This window comes from Tamandua tetradactyla, chromosome 18 (genome assembly GCF_023851605.1).
Source record: "Tamandua tetradactyla isolate mTamTet1 chromosome 18, mTamTet1.pri, whole genome shotgun sequence".
NCBI classification, from domain to species: domain Eukaryota; kingdom Metazoa; phylum Chordata; class Mammalia; order Pilosa; family Myrmecophagidae; genus Tamandua; species Tamandua tetradactyla.
Window position 1 is genome coordinate 77,243,791 of NC_135344.1, and position 20,851 is coordinate 77,264,641.

Genomic DNA, 20,851 nt, shown 5'->3' on the forward strand with positions numbered 1-20,851 from the left:
TGCCCAGACCCAGCCCGACCCACCAGGAAGGGGGCTGTGGCCCAGATCGGGCACCTGGGGGTGTCCTCTCCCTGGGGTGTCCACCTGAGGGCTCGTCAGCCCCCTCCCCTCTCTGCTGCTTGTGGGTGGGCAGCCTGCTTTCTTGCCATCAGCCAAGGCCCCTGTCTGAAGAGGTCGGATTGGAGGTTGGAGCAGCCTTGCTGGGCTCCCTGGACCACCCCGGGCCATCTCCTTTCTCCTCCGGCCTCCAGTGGTGTAGCTACTCTAGGTTCAGACCTCTGGTTTTCAAATACTGGCTTGTTCAAGAACCCATTAAAAATGCCGGTTTCTAGACCCCACCCGGACAGACGCTGCTTCAGGAGAGCCGAGATGCTGCCTGGGCATCCGCATTTTAATGTGCAATTTGATAACCTGTAGGAATAGCACTTGCTCAGGTGGGGAAAACAAAGGCTTACTCAGGATTTGGTTTGGGGGCAGTTCCCTCTCTCCTGCTGCCACCCAGATCCCTTGTCATAACTGCACCATGTGCTCCCCCAAAGCAGGGCCGTGCTTCTTTCCACCACACTCCCCGCTCTGCTCTGCAAACCTCGTCCGGGACGATACTGTGGCTTGTGGACAAGTTTGTGCAATAAACCGAAGAAGCCACTAACCTCAGGTGTATTTGTTTTTTTGTTTTGTTTTCTATATTTTATTTCACAGACATACTCCCACTATAAACCAGTTTTATACCGTTTTTTCCAACTTAGCTGTTCAGCATAAATGACAATCGTTTCCCTGTATTATTAAGATCTCATACCATATTTAAATTACTGAAAGCTATTCCATAATATTAATGTACTTTAATCATTACCCTTTTGTTCAATAGCTAGATTTCATTTGTTATTTTTATTATGGAGTTTTAATGAGCATTTTTGTTCATAAATCATTTTCTGTGTTTTGGATTCTTTCTCAAAGATGAATGTTCGAAGTAGAATTCCTGGGTCAAAGGATGTGAGTGTCTTTAAAGTGGAGCCTTAGATGATTTTTAAGCTGCAGAGAGGGCGGTGAACAGGAGCTCCTGCACGGATCCCCCATTTCAGAAGGTGTCTGTGGTTGAAGAATAAAGGAAAGGGGCACGTTTGGGTCCATCGTGTATGCTTTCTCTTGCCTGCCTGTTCCCCTGTGGGGATACTAATGGGGAGTCAAGCAGCCACCAAGCACAGATTTAGGTACCACTCCCAAGTAGTCAGAGCTGGATTGATTTCCAGACAGCACTTCTTAAAGGAAGGTATTTTACCCAAGGAAGGCATTTACTTCAGACATCTGTATTTTGCCTGTCACTATTCAAATAAACCTACATTTGTGGTCAAGATAGAGTAGGAATAAGATCTGAAAACTAGGATGTATTTGTTTTTGTTTTTCCTTTCCTTTCTGGCCTCATGGCCCTGGGGGTCGGCTGCTGTGGACTCTTTCCCTGAGAAGTAATTCTTTTTTTCATTGGCACACATGATCTTTGATTGACAGAGGCTGCTGATGTGGTTTTGCCACGCAGTTTATAGTTGTCTTACTCATTTTAAAACCAGCAGGACCCAGAACCACCTGTCGCAGGTTGTGGTGGGATGCGATAGGAAAGGGAATAGTTTTATTGAGACTGAGATGCTTTTCATGGGGCTAGTGTGTGCATGCTGATTCACTTTCTAGACAAGCCTGCGTGGTGTTTGCACGCTTCCGAGGAGCTGCCTGGTTTTGCTCAGACCCACCCTGGACTGCCAGAGACTTTGAGGTGAGCGGAGCTGACGCGGATGTTGCAGGTCTCACGGCCACACTCACTTGTGTTCATTCTCGCCTTTTGCCTTCCAGAAAGGTTTAGCCCAGAGGTAGGGGCATCTCACCCAGGCTGATTTACAGAAAAGCACCCCCACTCACACGTCGTCTTGTGGCTTTCCTGGGGCCCATGGGAACATGAAGTAGGAGCTGACAAATGAGTCACATGCTGTCCCTTCTGAGCTTTGATTTAATGCAATGTGGGCAGACCAGTGCGTTCTTTTACCAAACTTCTTTTATTCTTTTGCTTTTCAAGATGTGCATGGAAAGGTTATTTCCCTCCTAAGGCCAATACCCCAGTGTCATCCTGCATTTCTGGGTTTTCACAATCCCCTGGCCGCATAACTCGGATCTCTCTTTGACAGGTTCCAGATGGGGGTAAAGTTCCCTTTCTTTTCAGTTTGTTTCAGATCCCTCCCTTCTTCTTCCTTTGCCTCAGTTTCCCCCTTCCCCTTCCTCTCCTGTTTTGCCACCTTCCTCTGTCTGCTTGCTTTCCCCCTTGGTTTGACTCTCAGCTTTCTCTATCCCTCTGTCTTGGCATTGGGAAGTGGCCAATTGCATTGCATCTTGCGGTTGTAATTATTCTCCTTATTTTGCTCCTCATGAAAATGTCAGTGATGTGCGTTTCCCAGCTGTTCAGATTTTAGTTATGGGGGCGTTAATTCCATCGGGGGCTCGGGAAACATGGTGTCTGTTGGTGTTTACAGTCATATGTGAATTTACTCCTGAAAAAAAAGAGGAAAGGAGGTGCTCAGATAGTCTTAAGTCAGCAGATAGAGAAGCTGTGCTTTCACAGCTGCTCTTTATCTAGCACTTAGCGGCTGAAATGCACCTTACTTGTTACATCCTGTCTTGCTGCTTGATTTTCCTCTGTAATGCTGTGTCATATACCCCTTTAACCCTCCACCCTTTGGCTTCCCTCTCTGTCTCCTACGTCATTCATTTTAGACGGTTCTGCTTTCTGGAAGGCAAAAAGTAATGTGCACAGTAAAACTCTAAAATGTTTAGAAGCAATGCAGTACTAGGTTATAAACCCGTAAAAATTCTTAACAAAGTTAGTGCTCTGGAAGGATTTTCATGAGAACTCCTTCAGCTAAAAGGGAATAAAGTCAGTGCCTTAAAATAACTAAAGTTTGGCTCATAGCGAGGCCATTGTTTGGCAGTGTCCACACTTGAAAAACTCTCCAGAACTTCGAGGAGGAAATGATTCTGAGACAAAGTAGTGATTTTTCAAAAGAAAAGACAATGAATTAACATTCACATTATTTGCCAACAGTTGATTTCCTTCCTTCCAACTTTTTACCCCACTCTCTGAATAAATTGAACCATAAGAAGAACTAGAAGATTTGCTTTACTTTTTTTTTTCCTGATTGAAATGGGTTTCACAGAAGTGGAAATTTGGCAGCAAGCATGGAAATTAGCAAACCAGTTTATGGTGCTCTGTGCTTCTCAGTTTAATGAAACCCACAAGAACGCGGAAGGACCCTGTGGCTTCTAATAAGGGAAGTCTGTCATTGTAGGGCTGGCCTTTTCTGGAATTTCATTTTTACCCTTAGAAACCCAGTAGTGTATTGTGTCCTGACTTGAGTTGGTTAATAGTGGCTTCCCAGATGGGCCCAATTTCTTGATGTTCTCATGGAGAAAATGCTGGGAACTATTTCTAAGAATGGTGTAGAATGAAGAGGAACTTAGCAATTTTAAAAAGAACGGGGACCTCACAGAAGGTAAGCGACGGACAAATGACTGTCTTTACAATCAAGACTTGTGTTCTCAGCCCAAGCTCAGTATCTGTGGCTAGAAAATTATCAGTGAGTGAGGAGTCGGTGGGGCATCTGTGACCCTTCCCCATAAAGCAGGGTGGATGAACACTTTGTTTTGTGAGTGGGGGAAACAACCGAGGATGGAGGAGGCCGGCTGGAGCATTGGCTGCAGGATACCACCAGGCGCTTTTTATGGCTGGTTGTATGTCCTGTGCTGTAGGACAAGGTAGGAAAAGTGACTTCGACACAGATTTTCTTTTTTCATCCGTGAACAGTTTATAGGTGTGTGCACCAGACCTGCTTCTGCTTTCCAAGTTGGAATTTGCCATTGCCATGGTCGAGGGCGCCGCCTGCTTAAAGCCTGCCTTGAAATGCTTCCATATGTTGCCTGAACTCTTGCCTTCATAGCAGGCTCTCTGCAGCTGGGGGTCTGCTGTGCATTTGAACAAACGTTGTTGGGAGAGTTAGGGATGCTGCTGTGATATGCAGTGAGCCAGGCCGACAGCAGCTTTGGTACCACTGCACGGCCTCACCTGGTAACTTGTTTGAGAAGCTTTGTATGAGTGTGTGCATGTCCTTATGGGCGTGTACCATTGTGTATTCATGTGTGTGTGTGCATTTGCATGCCTTTTATGTGTACATGTGTGGGTGTGTACCTGTAGCCTGAATTGTTCCCGAGGGTGAGGATTCCTGGTGGGCCGTGGAGCTGCCTTGTAGCTGGCAGGTTTTCATACGAGGTTGCCTGATGGTGGCCTTGTCCTCTTTCTCTGAGACAGTTCTGCTGTTTCTAAGGCCCCAGGGATGGAGCTTCTGGGCTCTCCAGCCTGAAAGGCTCGAGCCACGACAGCAGGGAAGAGGGGAGACAGGTCGTTGCTTAGCTTCAGGTAGCTTGGAGTGTTTTTTGCTTTGGCTGCTTGGTTGAAGGGGGAGAGAGGGCAGGAAGAGCTCACGGAGGCGGGTCAGGAAGTGCAGGCCGTGAGCTTTCTGCTTGAGGGGTTTGACGGGACAGCTCCTGTTTTCCACCCTGCTGCCCCCTGCTCAGCACAGACCTTGGAGGGGAGTTTTCTCCTGGCTTCGCTAGAGATAAAGCATGTGGGGTGGTCAGGTGAGAACTGGACTGTTCTCTTCCAGTTAGAAGCACCCAGAGGGTTTTTTTCCAGTGTGTACGTGTGTGTGTGTGTGTGTGTGTGTGTTGTGTGTTTGCACACATGCACGTCAGGTCTTTTTTTTTTTTTTTTTTTTAAAGGAAGGAAAGACAGAGAAGGAAGGAAGGGAGGAAGAAAGGGAAACATTTTTAAACATTTTCTTGTTTTATTATATTTTGTTTGTTTGTTTGTTTTTTACATGGGCTGGGGCCGGGAATCGAACCGGGGTCCTCCGGCACGGCAGGCAAGCACTCTTGCCCGCTGAGCCACCGCGGCCCGCCCACGTCAGGTCTTTGACACTTTAGTTGTGCCCTAGGAAAGACTGTGTATCTGCGTCCCTTGCGCTCTGGAAGGAATGGCTGTAGGTTTGGCTACTGACCTTCCTTATTTCTTTCCAGCAAACAAAATGGGAGCTGTTTCGCTATGGCATCTGCTTCAAAGAAGTCCTTCCGTTCCATTTTGGGAAAAGAAAGCTTGGCTACAAAGGGAGCCAGGCAACAACATGGGCCTGCCTTGGTAGCCTCTCCTCTGTCCTGTGCACCCATCTTGTCTGTGGGGCTGCCCCGTGCACCTCTCTACTTGGAAAGATATCCATGCAGGAGACCGGTTGTCCTGCTCTTAGAGCCGAGTCAACGAGAGAGAGAGAGAGAGAGAGAGAGAGAGAGAGAGAGAAAGAGAGAGAGACTGGGGCTCTGAGTGTGTGCTGGTCAGGAGGACACTGGTCACAGGGCTCAGGGAAAGGGGCTGGGGGTCTGCGGTGTCCTGTTGTTTGGTGACTTGGCTAACTGTGGAGGTCCCTGGCTTTTCACGGAGGACAAACCTCAGTGATGGTCAGAACAGAGCTTCTTGAGCTGAATGTTAGTCTACAGAAAGGTATATTGTCATCGACTTACACACTGGACAATATGTTATAGAGTTGTGGTTGATCTGTTCATAAAGATGTGATAAACATGCTAAAATCCACATTTGTGGATTCAAAGAATAAATGCACGCCTGCATTTTATGTCGTGAAAATGGACTTGACACAAAAGTCCGTGTGGCTCCTGCCTCCGAGTTGCGGATATCAGTCCTTCCTGAAGAAACGTTTTGAGGCCCCCCCTTTAACATTTCTGCAAAATGAAATGAAGCAAGAATTATCTTGTTTTCTCTTTTTCCCCTTCAATCTCTTTCCGTAGCACCAATTCCTTGAATTTTTACAAATTCCTTGAATTTTTTTCCCCTTTCCCAAGTTATAACCTCCATGAAATGACTCTTCCTGTTGTCTCCAGGTTTCATTGTTCTTTAAACAGGATTCAGGTTACTCAGCTGGAGCAATTCATGTTTCAGAGAAGGAAAGGAAGTGTGTGCCCGGGTTTCTCTCTTAACCTTCGTGGGTGAGATTTCCGTGATGGTTGAGGATGAACTTGCTCCGTTTCCTGTGATTGCCTTATCGGTTGTCTGCCACCCTCGGGCAGGGGACTCCTCGCCCCACCCGGCTTTCCGGGAATACCACCCACCCTCCCCCTTTTGCTTTACCACTCCACACAGCCAGCGAGTCTCCAGTGCAGTGTAATCTATCAGGAACCCAAGGCCTCCAGAAGAGAGTCTGGGGCTAGTGAGCCCCTGAACCCCACTGGACTGTACCTTGCACCCCTGAAGGCCGTGTGCAGATGCATCTGATGCTTCGGGCAGTGGGGGCTGCGGTAGGAGGCGCAGAGCCAGCATCTTCTGCCCAGATCTGTGGCTTATTAGATGCCTTCAGTTGCCTTCTCTTAAGTAGACTGTTTGCGAAGCTTACTTGCCTTGCCGGGGCAGCTGTTCAGGTACAGCCGTCCTTCTTTGAGGCTGTGGGCTTGGTCCCGAGTTCTCTATGGTGAGATGGTAGAAACCAGAACTGAGGAAGCAGGGCTGGTGGGCGCCTCGCCCTCGAGCCCCGGACGCACTGTGTGACCCTTGGCCCCCTGCACGTCTCTGGGCTCTTCCTTCCGTGCAGGGGACTCAGTTGAGACCACCGGCTGTGCTCATGGAGAGAAGGGGGCCTGAGAGGTTTAAAACTATGCTGCGAGGAAAAGGTGTTTGTTGGGATTTTCTGCCTCGTGTGTCAAAGAACCGGTGTTTTCGTTTTTCTTGGCTTCGCTGTGAGAATCTTGCTGTCTGAGAGCTGAGCACGAGGAGATAAACCTTGGAGTTGAGGTTCTGGCTTTTGAGTGATTTATGAGGAGCAGGAATATATAATGAACTCCTGAGAAGGGATTTCAGGGCAGTATGACATGTTTCTGTAATGAGGTAAAGGCTTTGTTTTGTGCTCTTTGAAAGTAGTTTAGCTGATTAGAATATTTAAAAATATCTCTTTTATGAAAACCAGTCCTTTCAAAATCTAAAATGGATACAATTTGAGTCCCAGTCTTCTTTGTAGTAAAAAACAAAATCCATCATTTATCTCTCAAGAGGGGCAGAAACTGAATATATTTGTGTATTCAGCCTTAATTTTAAACAACGATGAAACAAATGCTTGCTTAAAAGAATTAAAGATCATCAGTTTAAACATAAAAAAGCCTGAAAGAACTTTTGAAATAGTTTGTCAGGAAGTCGGATTAGCATTTTGTTTTAGAATTAGAGCTGGGTTATTCAACTTATGCAGGTTTTTTCATTTTGGTTGGGAATGAAAGATTTATTGATGTGAATGGAAAAGTCAGAATGAGTCACACATTCTTTCTTTGGAAGTTTTCCTAGGGAATTGTTTGTTCGTAACCTCTAGCCTTGAGACAGCTAAATGCCAGGGAAGCGGCAAGGAAATCTGGGGAAATTGGTGCTTACTGAGCATCATTCCTAAGCACTGATTCGTGTTCCCAGGTAAAATGAAATCGACATTTTGCCTAGTGTAAAGTGTGCGCCCATCATTTGGGGGAGGTGGTGCCACCAAATGTCTCCTGCCCAGTGGGAATTGAACTTGGGGTCTCTGAGCTCTGCTTTGAAGGCTTGCATGAGTTCAGCTGTGCAGCCTTATTGCAGGAACTAGAGGTGAACAAATCATGATTCTTTTAATTTGGTTCCTTTAAAATAAAAGTGAAGCCCAGTTAAGTCCTGAAACCTAGCCCAGCCTTTCCAGAACATCAGATAGTTCCACCTCCCTGCCCCACATTAAAATAAAAGTGAAGAGCCTGCCACATGCCACACAGCATGCGAGCTTGTGGGGATGGCAGGGGCATGTCAGGGAAACTCACGGTAGAGGCAGAGAGACAGATTTTCTCTACCGATGGACGAGGCAGGTAGGCAGGGCCCTTTCTGATGGGCCAGTCGCATGCGGATCTAATCCATACGTATGTGTGCTGTGTGTTCCCATGTTTAGTTAATTAGTCAATTGGATAGATTCCTTTCCTAATGCTGCATAGCAGAGTTCCATAACCTTGGTGGCTTAAAGCAATACCTGCTTGTTATCTCACTGTCTCTGGGTTAGGAGTCTGGGCACTGCTTTAAACTCGTCGGGATGTAAGCCCTCCAGGGGACAGTCTGGGGCTAGTGAGGATGCAGCCTTGACAGGGGCCGTTGTTCCCCCCTCTGGAAGGCCATGGATGGACTCCTGACGTGTTGAGCGGCTCTGCTCCGGGTGTCTCCTGGTGGTAGTCAGGGTGTTCTCTGACTGTGCTCTTACCTGGAGGCCTGAGAAAGGACCTGCTTCCCAGCTTGCTGTGTAATGCACCCCATTTCCTTATAGCTGCAGGACTGAGGGTGCACCCCATTTCCTAGTAGCTGCAGGACCGAGGGTGCACCCCATTTCCTTATAGCTGCAGGACTGAGGGTGCACCCCATTTCCTTGTAGCTGCAGGCCTGAGGGTGCACCCCATTTCCTTGTAGCTGTAGGCCTGAGGGTGCACCCCATTTCCTTGTAGCTGCAGTGCTAAGGCTCCTGTTTTCTTGTTGGTTGTCAGTTGGGGGCCACTCTCAGCACATGGAGGCCCCCCCTAATTCCTTGCCATGTGGCTCCTGCACAGACCCTCTGCCAACATGGTAGCTCCTTTTCAAAGCCAGCCGGGGAAACTCATCCCGTCGCCTGCTGAGATGATCCTGTATGTTGGGGGTCACCTGCCACCTTTGCTGTCCCGTGGGGACAGAAGCCTGGCCCAGCTCTGTCTGCACTTGGAGGAGGCAGTTGTGCAGGGTGTGACCCATTTGAGGCCACCTTAGAGCTCTGCTTCCTTCAGTGCACTTCTGGCTGTCCCTCTGACGCCTGTCCCGATGAACCAGCACACGGGCTCCCGGGAAGACGACCAGAGGGGTCCCAGTTGAGCGATGGAATGAGGGGCTAGAACACCATATTGGAACGTCCTCTCCTTTTGGCTGGTGGAAAGCAGGAGCGGGAGGGCTATTGGTGGGGGCCAGTGGTGGGGGCCATACTGCACGGAGGCAGCACGGGTGTGCAGCCCTTGTGTTTGGGGGCACCTCCCTGGGAAAGGCAGGTCCTCTAGCTGGAGGCAAGCGTGTCTCTATCTGGCCACCCCAGCGCTGGCTTCTGGCTCAGGACGACACATGGCGGGAGCATGCTTGGAGGATGCTTCTCTTGGTGGGCACGCTGAGACCGATGGAGGCTCACTCAGCCTTGGGCGGGAGTGCAAGGTGCAGGCGGCTGCTGGGGAGGTGCGCAGGCTTTCGGAGCCAAGCTTTGTGGGGTTCCTGAGGCTGCTTGGGGAGGCGGGAGGGGTCGCCTGAGGGGACATGATGCTTGCCTGTGGGGAGCTCGGGGGGCTGGCAGCAGGTGGGGGGAATTGGGCCCTGCCAGTGGAAGCCCCAAGCAGGAGAACGGCCTCCTTGCAAGGGGAGAGGCCCGGTGGAAAGTCCCAGAGGTGGTCGCCAGCCCTGGGCAGAACCGAGCTAGACTTTCACGGAGGCTTCCCCTGATTGGACCTGTATTTCGTGGGCGCTTTAGAAGTAAGGCTTGGCGGATTTGTGTGGTCTCAGGGTAATTTGGATGAAGAAAGAAGACTGTCTGTTTGCAGCCATACTTAGAATGTCTGTGAGGTTTTTTCTTCTGGGTGCATGGTCCAGGAATCGAACCTGCATGGAAGGCGAGCATTCTAACCCTTGTCTGTGAGTTCTACAAAATCCCTCCAAGGATGCTTTGTACTATCTGTTCGTGGCCCCTTGTAGAATGATCTGTGAAGTAACATCCTCCCCTAGTGCAGAGTTACAAACAGGCCCGTGAATTTGGACAAACAAGTGTGCCTACTTTTATTGCAAGATGAGAGCTCAGTGTCTGTTTTCTATTTTGCTGTGGCTGCTAGAAAGTTCAGGGTGACATTTTGTCCCTGATTCACTCCCAGCCCTTCACCCAGATTTTTCTGCTGTACATTTTCTCTCTTCCTTTCCTTTATCATTTGATACTTATCTTTGCATTCTCATTTTATTCGTTTTGATGTCTGTGCCTTTTATCATGACAGCCCTCAAGTATTTTTTTGGAACTTGGAAGCTGGGGTTGGGGGAGTGATGCACTGAAAGAAACCAAGAAATGGTCCACTGAAATTCTTTATTTTTCTTTCTAGTGATTCATCCTCTACGTTTATATCATCAAACCTCTGTCTTCTGGTTGGAACATTTTCAAGAACTGATAATCAGTTTTTGTACAGCTTAAAAGGTGAGTTCAATGAAGGCTCTTCTCTGTGATAATTTTTTTTTTATTAATTAAAAAAGATTAACTAACAACATTTAGAAATCATTCCATTCTACATGTACAATCAGTAATTCTTAACATCATCACATAGTTGCATTTTCATCATTTCTTAGTACATTTGCATCGATTTATAAAAAGAATCTGTGATAATTTTTGTGTAGCAAAGTTTATCACAATACTAACCGTTCGGAGATGGTTTCCCTCTGAGGAAAGTTGCACCAACCTCTAGGGGCAAAGGCTGTTTTCCTAATGTAGCTTTTCCTGATAGGAGGAAATTTGCATGGTGTCAGATTGTGACTTTAATTCCTTGGTTTCTACATGAGCATATATTCCCAGCGGGCTGCGAATATATATTAAAAACATAGTTTTTAGGTTTACCAAAATACCTGAAGGAAAAGGATGGTCTAGACTTGTGTTCATTGCTGAGCCCGGCAACCTCATGCCCAGACACTTCAAAACATTTAAGATCGGTGGGAAATGGGATCCTCTATTTCGCATTCTACGTTCCTTGTTTGGCTTGGCTTCCTAGTTCATAAAATGGGGATTATAATGGGGTTTCCAGAAAGAATCAATGAGCCGAAACACCAATGAGCCGAAGCACCCAGAAACGTGTGCCCCGAGCACCCCCAGCTCATATGTGGGTGGTGTGCAGCATGCACACTCACCTTCTCTGGGCAGCCTCCCCCGGCTGTGCAGGTACCTTCCTCTGGGTCCTTTCCACCTCCTGGCTGTGTAGACGGCATGCAGGGTGCACACTTCCCTCCTTCTGGGTCCTTTCCACCCCCTAGCTGGGCAGGTGGTGTGCAGCATGCAAACTTCCCTTCCTCTGCCTAACCGCCCCCCCCAGTTGTGTTGGTGGCACCCAGTGTATGCACTTTCCTTCCTCTGGGTCCTTCCCTCTACCCCACAGCTGTGTAAGTGCATGCAGTGTGCAAACTTAGCTTCCTCTGGATTTTGCCCCACGTGGCCTGGGCTGTGAAGTGGGTGCCGACAGCCTAATGGACCTGTTCGTTGTTACATTTGCATGCCTGTGTGCGTGTGTGGGTTTCTTTTTAGGGGTAGGACATAAAGAGGCCAGGGTTTAGGATATCTGAAAGTAGAGCTTGGATATTCCCTGGATGGCTTTGGTCACCTCTTGCAGTCCAGAGCCTGATTCAGAGCCAGTCAGGGGAGGTGGTGCCCTGGAGGGAGCTGCAGAGAGTGTGGGCAGCTGCCCATGCAGCTCATCCCTCTGCTGCCACCCCTTCCCGACTCTTCCCCTCTCGCTGCCCTCCGCAGCTCTGTGCCTGTGTCATCACCCCAAGTGATTTCAGGGAGGCCCTGTCTCATTGCCAGAGCTGTGGGGACATCAAATGAAGAGGTGTGAGGGCATCTTCAGAGAAGCAAGAAATGCCATCAAATAAAAGATAGAGATAAAATTCCTAAATTTTCATGTGCCATTAGAATAAGGCTCATCACGTATGGCCGCCCTTCCTGGAATGCAAGCATTATAAAGGCACGGACACTTTTTCTTTCTTCCTTTTTCTTCCCTCCAGGGCTTAGAGCAGTGCCTGGTAAATAGAATTTTGGTCCAAGGAAAAGAGACGGTGAAGCCCCTCCCAGGGCTCTCAGAATGTTTTGGGCCGTTGTGTTGGGAATTGCTGCTGGAATTGGGTGAATTGGAGACTCGGGGGGCCCTCGCTGGCCTCCGCATCGAGGCCCGCAGACCCCGAGGCTAAACGGCCTTCACGTTTGGAAACTTCTTACAAGCGTGGTGGTGAAGCAGGTGCGTTCCCGGCAGGGCCGGGGCGTTTGTCTGCACCGTGCAGCCCCCCCGTGGGCATCTTTCCTGCGTAGGTTTCGCTATTGCATGTCTGGAAACTGGGGGGGGGCCCATTCTGTCAGCGCTGGAAGGGAGGGTGGGGAGAGCCAGGGAGCACTCGGCTGCACGCCTCCCGGAGTGTTCCACGGCGGATGAGACCCCTTAAGAACCTTCTGGAACAGCATGCAGAGGGCGAAGTGCCCTGTCCTCTCTGACGTGCGCACATGGGTCAGTCTCGCAGTTTTTGCGGCACTCTCTTAGCGCGGGAGGCGGAGCTGCGAGTCCTCCTGGGAGGAGCCCGTGGGCGCAGCGTGGTTTCCTTCTCCTCACCGCAGCCACAGGCCCCACTGAATTTACCCACCGAAATCTAAATTGGGATTCTGATAGAATTCTACTGGGTAACTCAAACCATGCCAGCCTGCACTCCCAAGGACTGTGCAGCTTGATTTAAGACATTTTCCACAAAAGTGGAAATAATTCTTGCAAATTACATGAGGGCCTGAAAATCCCCGTACGGGGTTTGCCTGTTCCGTCAGCGGTTTTAAGCAGGTTGGATAATGGGTGATGGGAAACTTTTCCTTGACTGCAGGGCTGCCTGTGGGCTTTAAATTAAATCTGAAGCTGCATTGCTCCCTCCTGAGCCTCAAAGAGGTGCAAAGCTGGGTGGGGCTGCAGAGCTGCCTGGCGCTCCCTGTGGCTTCCCTGTCCGTGTGCAGGGTTTTCAGGTGCAGCCTGAGACTCTGGGCCTGGTAAGGACTCTCATGCCTCTGAAATGCATTCTTACAGCCGACTCCCCATCCCCTTTCCTAAGTGGATGGCGCTTACCTTCCTCTGGGTCCTTTCCCCTGCCCCCTCCCCCCCAGCCATGTAAGTGCTTGCAGCGTGCAAACTTATGTTCCTCTGGGTGTTGACACGTATGGCCTGGACTGCGAAGTCCCTCACACAACCTGTGGCTGGTCCGTGCGGCATGGCTAAGACCTGGCATAACAGGCAGACCCAAGGAGGCTGTCACCTTTGCATTTGCTGCAGGATTTGCGTGTCTCCCAGTAGAGTGGGTCTGTTTGTTCAGAATTGGCGTCGGCCTCCATGCTTAGACTGCTATCAAATGTGGATATAATGCCAACCTCCTGGGGGGATCTGGAGACCTCCCCCTTGGCTGTGCACACCTGGGAGGGGCCGTGGGGAGATGCACAGACTTTGGCTCGGATGCTGGCCCTGCGTCGTTTGCTTGCTTTGCCACGTGGACCAGCCAGGGGCCCTCCTCGAGGCTCCGTCCCGCTCGTCTTTACGTGGGGCGATATTTATCTTGTGGAATTATTGTCTGGTGCCTGATCCAGCGTTCAACACGTGGCAGGGATGCAAGAGGGCATGGGGTGTCACTGGGTCCCCTGCTAGCTGAGGTGAGCAGCGGCAGGGGTCTAGCCGCAGACTTCTTTTTCTGGAGGGCTCCGCACTGGGAAGTGCAGCCGAGTGGAGGGAAGGAGCCCTCTGCTGCTCCCCTCGGGCTTTGCCCACCCAGAAGTGCACCGGGCAGCCCCGTTCGCATAGGAGCCTGTGCCTGGGGGTCCAAGCTGCTGGCTGGTCATCAGCGAGTGGCGCCCAGTGGGCGTGCTGGGGTCCCTTCCGGTTCCCGGGTCATCTCTGAGCCTCCCGCCCTCCCCCACTCCCTTGTCTCTCCCATTCTCCTTCCCGCCCACCCCCACCCTGCCACGACTGGAAGGAAGGGACCCTCCCACCACTTCCCATCTGTGCCAAGGCCGAGTGTGGCCTTGAGGAAAACAGCAACGTCCAGAGGGGGTCAGGGACGCTGTGTGCCCCCATTTCAGAAACTGGATGAAAAAAACCCCTACCAACACTTGTGGCCCAATATAGCGAGTGTAATCAGTAGGGCTGGATTGTACTTGAAAGCAGTTAAAAGGGGAAATTGTTTTGGCCAGTATCAGGTAGCTTCATTTTGGAAGTGAACATTCTGGGCTGTTTTTGTGGCAATGGAGTTGATGCTAACATGGGGAAATTTTGAGCTGGATGTGCATCATTCCAACAAAACGTTAAAAAGAAATCCACCGTGAAAAGGGGAGAGGGGGAGGGCTTGCTCCGTAGCAGGGACAGATCCCTTCGCTCTGGGATTCCGGTCGGTGGCCTGGGACTGTGGGAATGCTCTCTGCATGACTTTTTTTTATTTCTGTCTTATCAGATTATATTATTTTCTTATCCAGTAGAAATGTGGAGTCCTATCAGAAAAACACCTTTGCCTTTTGCTTTAAACTCAAACATGCTGGCAAGTTTGCCATATGACTGCTGAAAAGCTAGGGAGTCTCCCACCTTAAGTTTTGTTGGGCGGGGGGAGAAGAGTATAAAACTAAGCCTTTCAGAAGTCCTAGGTTGCCTGGTGTTGTGAGTTTCTCCCTGGGTGCGGGAGGTTAGAAATAGCTGCTGCCTTTTATGGGGTTCTCAGTCGCCCCGCATGAGGACGGGGCTTGGGGGCACCCCCTGCTCCGTGTCCATGCTCCGCGGGCCGGGTGGGGGTCATGCCACCTCATCTGCGGGGACCGTCACTGGGCAGGTGGCTGGGCCGGGGCTGCCGCACTCAGACCCGTCTACTCCTGGAGCGCGTGCAAGCCACGTGTTCTAGTTTGCTAGCTGCTGGAATGCAACACACCAGAGGCGGATTGGCTTTTAATAACATGGGATTAATTTTGTTAGTTCTTCAGAGGAAAGGCAGCTAACTTTCAACTGAGGTTCTTTCTTACATGGGAAGGCACAGGGTGATCTCTGCTGGCCTTCTCTCCAGGCCTCTGGGTTCCAGAAACTTTCCCCAGGGTGATTCCTTTCTGCATCTCCAAAGGCCTGGGCTGAGCTGCGAGTGCTGAGATGAGGTATGCTGAGCTGCTTGGGCTCTGCTACATTGAGCTCTCTTATTTAAGCACCAGCCAATTAAATCAAACATCATTCATTGCAGCAGGCACGCCTCCTAGCTGACTGCAGATGGAATCAGCAACAGATGAGGTTCACACGCCATTGGCTCATGTCCGCAGCAACAGAAATAGGTGCCTTCACCTGCCAAGTTGACACCTGACTCTAACTACCACACCACCTCTGTCTCGATTGCTGTCGGGGCCTTGGAATGAACCCTGCAGGGGCCCTAGAATCTGTTCAAGTCGTGCAATCCCTGCAGACTACGGTGGTGGTTCTCCCGTTCAGAGCGGCAGGGAAATGGAAGGAGACGGGCCCTGCAGCCGAGGTTCTAGGGTGTCTGGGGCTTCGGCGAGACCGTGTGCTTTCTTCGGGGAGGGTGGGGGTGCCTGCACTGGCTCTCAGGAGGCTAAGGGTGTCTGCCACCCAGCATGCGGCAGCACGTGTGTTGTTTGACTTGGAAATCCTGTGAGCAGTTTTCTGATTGGAAATGAGAGGCTCGTGGGCAGAGGCGGTGCAGAGGGGCTGAAGGAGACAGGCCAAGGGGAAGGGGCTCTAAACGGTGCCACCTGCCAGGACAGAAGGGGACCGGCTGAGGTCCCAGGGGTCTTCTCCTCCTTGCATGTCGTGAACACTTGCTTTCGAGTCCTGGCAAAGATCACGAGCTGGGGTGCAGGGTCAGGGGGTGCACAGGCTGCTCCCTCATGCTCGGGGTGGCCCTGGGGCTCAGGTGGACATGGGGAAAGGGGCCCCGAGCAGCGAGGGCTGCGTCTCTGCTCCCCACACAGCCGGGCCCGGGACCGCCATCAGCCATGCCAGGCCAGTCATGTCTTGGAGGGGTGCTGAACCGTTGTTGGAGAAAGTGGCAGACCTGTTGGCCTTCTGGGGGGCTGCCCAGGTGAGCCAGGAGCACCGCTGTCCCCATCGAGTCCCCGGGGGTGCGAGGGGCATGGAGACGCAGTGGAGCTTGGGGGGCTGGGGCATGTGGGGACGCGTCTGTTGTCTCCCAAGGCGTGGTGTAATTCCCACTTGGGAAAGGAGGAATTCGAGCGGAGGGGCTGCCTTAATGCTTCTGTGAACTGACTCTCCAATGCTTACTGTCAGGAAATGTGAAAAAATGGAAACATGGGGAATATTTGGTCAGAACTGTTTCCCACCCCCTGAAAACTGGGAGTGTTTAAAGTTGTGACCTTTTCAAGATAGTAATCCCATCTGTAAGGGTGCTGCAAAGTCTCTCCTGGAGTAACTACTGGGGATGATGGCAGTAGGAGGATTTTCGCGTTTGTGGCTTCCCCCACAGCTGTCCTTTGTCTCGCGGAGCCCGAAGTCTCCATAAGCCACCCCCACTGGGCTGCCACTGTCCTCAGTGCAGGAAACACTCCCTTAGAACCAAGAAATAAACTCACACTAGAGATGATGGAAAGGCTCATCTCAATCTGGGCAGACCTCGGCTTCCAAAAGTATGTGGGGATGCTCAAAATGAGTTATTTCCCCACTGCTGTTGATGGGAAGAGAGCAGTGGGGAGAGAACATGAGGTGACTAATTGTGTGTGATGGAATTTGTGTTCCTCAGCTGTGTGACGGGCACTCCACGGGACTTGGTCGGTGGGAGAGAGCACCTGCCGAGGGTAACTCGGGCATCAGGGTCTGCTGGAGGGGCTCAGGAGGGGTCACACAAGCATGCCTGTGGTGGCAGTTGCAGTCCACTGAGACACGCACTAAGTGCACTGTGCTGCAGGACCCTGGAGCAGAGGCCCATCTTTCTAGGTTTGTGGTACTCTCATAGAGATGGGAATATTTGAGGTAGGGCTTGACACATGGATGGAGAGAACATTTTGAGCATAGGGAAAGGCTCACAAAAATGTGTGGATGTGAGGAAGTTAACAGGGCAGCTAGGGCATGGAATTCTTGCAAAGGATAGTGTGCTCAAAACATCATGCAGAGTGTGGAGGGCCATCGAGAGGTGAGGGAAGAGGACAAGGGTGTTGAATCTGGTGACCATGGGTAGGAGAGAAAACAGGAGCTGGAAAGGGCAGCCAGGAAGGGGTGCTAGGAGGCTGTTATGGCCCCAGATGCCGGGGGCCTGACCCGAGAGGCAGGAAAGGAGAGGAGCCCAGGTTGGGGGGATGGATAGACAGAGGTTCTGGAATGACTCCTTGGCCCTGTCTCCGGTAATGAGGAGGTGGGAGAGCAGAGGCAGGAAGCGTAGGGAGAAGGGCTCCCCTGGGATGGGAGCAGTGAGCCTGGACTTCAGACTCTGCATGGAAATGCCTCGGGAAGAGTTAGAAAGCAGCCTGCAGCCAGGGCTCTGGGGGGGATCTGGGGTTCATCAGTCAATGGTGAGGTCACCCTGAGAATGAACCCAAGGAGTAGTGCTCGCCTTCTGTAAAGGGATTAAGTCCACACATACAGAACTTTCTTTGTCTTGTTAGAATGCCGACCGCCTATTCTGTTGTCATTTTTGTCTTTCTCATAAGTCGTCAGAAAACTCTAATGTTCAGTGTTGTGTGTTGTTTTAACTCATCAGGGAAGATTTAGAGATTTCAACTTTGGCAGATCCATTATCCGAGGGATTTCCTTTCTACACCTGGATGCCTTATACATGTTGTAACTCCCATGCCCACTTGTATATCATCTAAAAAAAGTGACCTAACGTGGCGCATAGTGTAGTCTCCCTTCCGTTTGGGTGGATTTGACCAGTGCATCCCTGGTTTTGAAATCCTCTGACCTACTATTCGGTCTCCTGCATAAAGCCACTCAGAAGGACTTTCAAGAATTTTGCCCCATCTCTAAAGCAATCACCAAAGATCTTAAATCACCAAGATTTAAGCCAATCTTGTTCCATAAATGCACTTTATTGAATATTACTTTATCAACCCATGATAGAATGTCAGGGCAAATGGATTTGGGATCCTGCACCTCCTGAGCTGGGTCTGAGACAGAGGTGTGAGAAACGACTCCTCATTTCAGTCTGGAAGGAGGGGAAGAGGTGGGAGGCGGCTGGATGGGTGACATCCCTGTAGAGAAATAACAGCCTCTCCTGGACACATTTGTGGGCTTCTCATCTCATGCTCTGGCTCTGATATCTGAGCTCTGTGGAATGGGGCAGGCACCGTTCTCTGTCACCTGCTGCAAACCATCCAGCTGTGCTCCCCTCACCAACGTGCCGCCCAGATTGTAGTATGGCGCTATTCTGATTTCACGTGGGACTTAGCGTGGGTAAGTGGGAAAAGAAGCACAGAGGGAAGCATGGACTTAGTCTGAGTTAAAGTCAGATCATTAAATAGTCGATTGGTAATTAATGCAGACTCCCTGTAACTGAGAATATTTAATGGAAGACCATTTAAAGAAACACTGATAATGCTGGTTTAATTTGGAGAAAATGTTATCAAAAGAGGCACCAAAGGATAACAAAAAAGGCAAAGAGATTAAGGCCAGTGACCTTGTATAACTAGTTTTGGTGTAATCATTTGGATTTTGGGTTTTTTTTTCAGCAAAAATACAGACCTGGAAATTATAAGATAGATGATGAGATACTATTATCATTATCTCCAAAATGATTCTCTATTCCATGGAGAAGGTAGAATGGAAATAGTTGCAATATTGTCAGCTTGCATTCCTTTTGCATTTTGAACTCAGAAGTTACTTCTGCAACAATTCTAATTGTGATCTAATTGTGTATGCTTTTATCGATAAAACTTCCAGCAGTTTTACAACCCCCAGCCAAATAGAGTATAAGCCAAGATAAATGGGCAGATGCCCCACCCTCGACTTAAATGAATAAACTAAAACAAAATCTCTTTTTAACCACTTTCCATCAAGCAGCCCAAAAGTACACTGATAAAGCTCTTTTCCATATCTGTTTAAAAGACATGTATTTTGGCTTTTGCATAGAGTTGTTTATACTAAAAGACTATCTCATGTTTGCACAAAGAAAAATATAGTCAATGATAGAAACAGATATATGACTTTGGCTATTACAGGTTAAAACATTGCTGAAATAATACAATCTTAATAATGTAAAAAAAAAAAAAAAGAAGGTTCCATAGCAGAGTATTAGCATAGTGCTGTGAGAATGAATGAAAAATACTTTAGAAACCCCTGCTGCAAAGGGAGCCCAATCTTTCCTACCTTGGCCAATAGACCACCGGACAGACCTTTATGCAATGCGATAAATCCATAATGGCGCAGTGGGACGTAATGATAGTATTGTCTTACTTAGCTGCTCCTAGAAAACACACCACCTAGGAAAACTGAACACGTGGAGTTTGGGCAGGAGAGTGAAAGCCCCTTGGGGGCTGAGCATCATCTGCCAAAGCCTCTGGGCATTTTGGAGCTTGGGGACTTTCAGAAACGCAGGGTGGACCCTTTATGGTTTGCTGCAGGCTGGAAGGCTCCTGCGAGTCATTTCCCACGGCACCAAAAGGGACTCGCAAGTAAACCTGCTCAGGAGTTGTTCTGAATATGCTCTGCACTTGTGTCGTATTGTTCTAAGTCCAAAAAGTAGTCATTCGGTGTGCGTGCATAGTGGCTTCCTTCTTAGGGATCTAAACCACAGCATGCTCTTTCTTTTAATCTGCCCCTGTTTCATAGAGGACGAGCTGAGGAGCAAGGGACTGATTGCCTATCATAGCAGTTGCAATGACTCTTACAGTGTAAGGGATTAATAGAGTCTTGTTGATTGCTCAAGGATTTGTAAATGTGCAAATGTAAGTGAAATTTAATACTATTCGTTGGCTAATTAATTGTCTAATCACCTAACTTTAAACTTTCTTCAGGAGTGTCATCTGTCATTAATTTACAGTTGACGCCTTTTTTTGGGTGTGCTAGTGGAGAAAGCAGGAATAGGTCTGTGATTAAAAATGGTCAGCTTGTTGTTGCATCACGTCGCCTAGTAACGGAGACATGGATCACTGGTAGGAGTGTCTGGGGTCTGTCTGTCCCTGCCTTCGAGAGCTCTGAGCCAGTGGGACCGTTGTGGAGTGCACAGCTGGGTGACAGATGGCCAGTCGCACTGTTCGTGGTGAAGCTGGGCGAGCAGGCCAGGTGGGAGGCTTCCTCTGACCTGAATGAGAACCATCTCTGTCTTTCGATGTCACTACCAGGGCTTCCTGGGAGGGTCTCCTCTTGGGGGGACTGTGGGGCATTCTGGGTATTCATTTTAGGGCATCAAGCCCCCCTCACCCTCTGTGTGTAGCCTGCCCACATGCCTTTGCACAGTCCCAATTCCTCGGCAGACACGGTGGGGCTCAGGGTCTGGGGGAGGGGGTGCTGCACCCCGAGGGGCGAACCTCCAGGCCTCCTACCTGAGAGTGGCCAGGAGAGCAGACAGGGCCAGGGTCCCCCTTTACCAGTGGGGTCCCGGTTTGTTCCACTCCCTGCCATCAGGCTAGATGACTTCGTTATCACCCGGTATCACCAAAGGGAAACAGGAGCTGTGGTTCCTCCCTGCCAATGACTGCTGCAGACAGGCATTGACACCGGATGCCTAAAATGTTCAGCTCACAGGCAGTTTAAGAACCCGCCTTCTTTTTGTTAACCTGATTGGGCTTCTATCCTGTGGATCCTCCCACCACCTCAACACCTACCTCTTTGCTTATCTGTCTTACTTTGGGCAAAATGACCCTGAAACCATTCGAATACTAAACATCCCATTTTTTGCGAGGCTGGAAGAAGTGAGAGTTAATTGGAGTTTTCATTTGTTTGCTTTCTTCATTTGCCTCTTTTTCTTTCCTCATTCTCCAGTTAAGTATTATATTCTTAAAAAGGAATAAAAAGGATTTCA

General features: G+C 49.7%; 1 protein-coding gene across 6 annotated transcripts in view; it reads left to right on the top strand.

Annotated features, from left to right (window-relative positions):
- The window catches only part of LDLRAD4 (low density lipoprotein receptor class A domain containing 4), a 394,962-nt gene that overhangs the window by 47,476 nt on the left and 326,635 nt on the right, over positions 1 to 20,851 (top strand). For 5 of the 6 annotated variants that reach the window (XM_077136067.1, XM_077136063.1, XM_077136066.1 and 2 more), the window contains exon 2: positions 10,225 to 10,316. The gene's annotated coding sequence lies outside the window, so the exon portion shown is untranslated. Of the gene's footprint in view, positions 1 to 2,522; positions 3,528 to 10,224; positions 10,317 to 20,851 lie in introns of those variants that run through there. The other variant, XM_077136065.1, reaches the window with a different exon arrangement.